This window comes from Pteropus vampyrus, unplaced genomic scaffold, assembly GCF_000151845.1.
Source record: "Pteropus vampyrus isolate Shadow unplaced genomic scaffold, Pvam_2.0 Scaffold24248, whole genome shotgun sequence".
Taxonomy (NCBI): domain Eukaryota; kingdom Metazoa; phylum Chordata; class Mammalia; order Chiroptera; family Pteropodidae; genus Pteropus; species Pteropus vampyrus.
The window spans coordinates 156-4049 of record NW_011913029.1 but is presented as its reverse complement, the minus strand read 5'-3'; the positions used below and the strand labels follow the sequence as shown (position 1 = coordinate 4049).

At 48.3% G+C, this 3894-nt stretch overlaps 1 long non-coding RNA gene across 1 annotated transcript; it reads left to right on the top strand.

The window, feature by feature from the left end:
* The first annotated feature begins 94 nt into the window (after window positions 1-94).
* Window positions 95-1279, top strand: LOC105311082. Its single transcript, XR_897613.1, has 3 exons — window positions 95-195; window positions 597-696; window positions 1180-1279. It is a non-coding gene; the product is annotated as an uncharacterized LOC105311082 (long non-coding RNA).
* Window positions 1280-3894: the final 2615 nt, after the last annotated feature.

Here is a 3894-nt window from a genome sequence, read left to right as displayed (position 1 = left end):
AAAATTTCTCTTCTAGCTCACGAGGGACAAGAAGTGATGTCTGTCTGTGGAAGAGTCACTATTGCTCTCTTGGATTTTCACAGGCCCGCCTGCCTGTGAAGTGGATGGCTCCCGAAAGCTTATTTGAAGGGATCTACACAATTAAGAGTGATGTCTGGTCATACGGAATCTTACTCTGGGAGATATTCTCACTTGGTACGTTTTGCAGTTTGCCGCTTTCCCCGGGCGCGGGGCTTCTGGACGTTCTGCCCCTCGGCCTCCTCCCCCCGGCTCCCGAGTCAAAGAGTGGATGAAATGCCACCTCACGTGGGCCCAGAGCTCCTGAGCCTTACTTCTGTTACAACAGGTGTCACTTTATGGTTTTTCTTTTGTTCGTTTGTTTGTGTTTTTTTGTTTTTTGTTTTTTTTGCTGGCGTCTATAGTTCTGTCTTCCTCACCAGCCTGTAACCCTCTCGAAGGCAGGACCGGCCTTTGCCCACTTGCACGATGCAGCCTCTGACTCCTGGGGAGCTCTATCGACCCGTCTATTAATTGAACGAATGAATAAACAAATGAAGAATGAATGGATGCTTACACGCCCTCGTTATGTTTTTCAGGTGTCAATCCTTACCCAGGCATTCCGGTGGACGCTAACTTCTACAAACTCATTCAGAGTGGATTCCAGATGGATCAGCCGTTTTATGCTACGGAAGAAATGTAAGTTCGAATTAGACTGGAAAGTGGCTGAAATCGGAAAAAAAACGCAGCCTGTCTCGTTCCGAACGCGTGACCCAAAAAAGTACAACTCCGTAATGCGAAGTTCACGTGGTTCCTCTTTTTTAAAAAAAAAAGAAAAGAAAACGCCTCTTTTGTGTTTGGGACGATTTCTGAACAAAACCGCTTTTCCCCGCCTGAGGTACTGTCGCCTCTGGGTTGGGCTCCTTTGCCCGAGGGATCTGCGAGAATGCTAAGACCTCCTGACTTCTGGTTCATGTCACATGTTTTCAAGGGCGGTTTCTGTCCGTCATCGAATCGGTCCTTTCTGCTAGGAGCTCACAGTCTAGTCTAGTAACTGCCACAGAACGAACGTGCCATGAATGGCTCCCTGGCACTAAGCGGTGCTCCATTAAGTAGAAAACGGCCCCCTTTATTTCCATTCGGATCCCCCGCATCTTGCTGCTTTTCCTGTTGCTCTTACAGATACTTTATCATGCAATCCTGCTGGGCTTTTGACTCAAGGAAGCGGCCGTCCTTCCCTAACCTGACTTTGTTTTTGGGGTGTCAGCTGGCGGACGCAGAAGAAGCGGTAGGTAGCGTCGCACAACCATGCTGAGCATGACAAAGGACATCAGTAAGACTGTTCTTTGCTGAGTCCCTAAGAACCCAATACCAAGAGTATTCCTCATGGTCACCCTTTCGAGGTCACCTAAAATGAATATAACATTGTATGTCAACTGTAATTGAAAAACATTGTTTAATTAAAATTTTAAAAAATATATGTATAGGGTGAGGTATAATTACCGATAGGTGATTTTAGGGGGGAAAAAAGTTTTTCCGAAGATTTCAGCCAATTGATTAAGAATTTAAATGCTTTTAAGTGTGCAGTGCAGAGGGCTAGATGACTAAATAAAGCTTGATCCCCAGCCTTCAGATGCCACGGGGCTTTCCCAGTCGGCACGAAGTTTCGGGTCGGAAGACTTTGCATAGTCAGTCACGTGGCACAGGGGAGTGGAAAGAGCATCCATCTGGAACCACGAGAGGAATCCCAGATGTGTCCTCTGCCTCAGTGGCCGTGTGTGTCACGGCAAGTCACTCCGCTTCTCTGGTCCTTAGTTTTCTCGCCCGCAGAATGGGTCGCCAAGCTAGAGGATCCTGGAGCTTTGGGAACGTGGAATTACTGTCCTGGTTCTTCCCCTCGTGGGTACCACCTGCCATGGTGAAAGGAGCCACGCCCTAGAGGAAGCAAACAAAGACCTTGAACTCCCAGTACCTAGGTTCGAATCTCGGCTCCGTTGTTTGCTTCCTCAATGACTTGATTAAGTCACTTAACCTCTTCTGGGGTCCTGACCTGAAATATGGGATTAACAGATATTCCTTCGTGGAGTTGTAAGGAAGAATGAAGATGACACATGGGAAAAGGTTGAGCACATAACCGGCACTTAGAACTCGATAAACGTTAACTATGAATCCGATTCTTTAAGTGGATCGTCTGTCCTCTTTTTCAAAATTCTTAAGAATCGAAAAAGGCGAAGGGATGAAGAAGTATAAATTGGTAGGTACAGAACAGTCACGGGGATGTGGAGTATGGATTAGGGAATATAGTGCATGTTATGAGAATGGCCATGTGTAGTGCCAGATGGGTGTTATCACCTTGTAAATTATATAAATCTCTAGCCACTGTATAGTATATCTGAAACTAATAGAAAATAAAAAACAAACCATAAACATTTGAAGCCCCAAACTATGATCTGTGAGGGATATTTATATCCAAAAGGCGAACCTGTATACAGTAGTGAACAGAGACTGTTTGGGCTGCAAATACTAAACGCTACAAGGGAAACATAACTCTCTTAGAAGAGTCAAATTCAAAAGAAAGACAATTGAAGCTGAATCTCATCCCTAATTTGTGCTAAAAACCAGACAGTCAAAGCGTATGATTTATAAACAAAATTATCCTAAAAAACAAACAAAAAAAAGAGTCCATTTTTAATTCTGGGGTCTCCCTCGGGACTCGTGCAGGTGGTGAGTGTGCTGTCCTCCTGTTACGATTTTTAAGAAATCACGTACGGAAACTAAGTTAGTTATTGCCGGGGACTTAGATCGAAGAGATTGGGGGGGATGGAACGTACAGGCTATTGAGCAGGTGACCTGTAAACAGTTAATGACACGAGGAGATGGAATGAAAGATGAGTTATAGAGACAAACAAATGAGATGCTGGAAGGAGCAGGCGGGTCGAGCGGCTTTTACGGTGGGGGAGTTGGGTGCAGAGTCGCAGTGCCGGTCTGTGAGCTCCACTGGGAAGAACGAGCGCTTTGGCTGACGAGCATTTTGGCTGTCGGGTTCTAGGGTGTTTGGGGGCTGGATGCGTGGTGTAGGTAAAGGGCCAAAGTCGAGGAAGTAGAAGGAGAAATGAATGGTTGTGACTACGGTGTGGGGGAGGGTGTGGAAGAGACAAGACTGTGAGGGGGTGTGACCAGGAGGGTCCACGGCTGCTGAGGACGCCCTTGGCTGTGTTCAGGGCCACCTCGGGCTTGCGTGCGGCTCTCTCCTTCGTCCCCACCCCCATGGGATGTCCAAATCCCCTTTCTGCTGCTCTGGGGGCCTTCGGGCATCCGGAATTGTTGAGTGGCAGGATCTCTGTGGATGATGAGTCAGCTCAGGGCAACACAAGGATGGGTCTCCAACTCTCCCCACCCCCATCTCTTCCGTGCAATCTCTCCCTGGCCCTCTGGGAAAGAAGGTGCTTCTCCCTTCCAGAATCAGAGCCCCTGGCAGCCAGCGTTAGGTTAGAAAGTGGCACCCCCTCTGGGTGGGATGAATACACCCAGAGCAGCCCTTACTCCTGGCTGGGGGGAGAGGGTGGGCTCCAGTCTAGACACCGATGGGTTTCAGTCCCCACCTGGCTGCTTGACAGAGCACCTTTGAGCAAGGCGTAACCTACACAACCACACCTGCAACCCTCCCATTATGAGCAAACCCCGTCTTCTCCTGCCACTCCACCTCTCCACGTCCCCGAGGGACAGTCACATCCAGTCTCTCCGATGGGAAAACAGGCCTCGCCCGTGTGCCCGGGGTGATCTTTCCAGATACTTATGTGAACGGTCCCTGTAGACTCTCTATGTCTGCTTCATCAGGGACGAGGGAAATAAAATGGTCCTCAGAGAACAGGCGAGAAAGAGAGGGGACCACGTAGA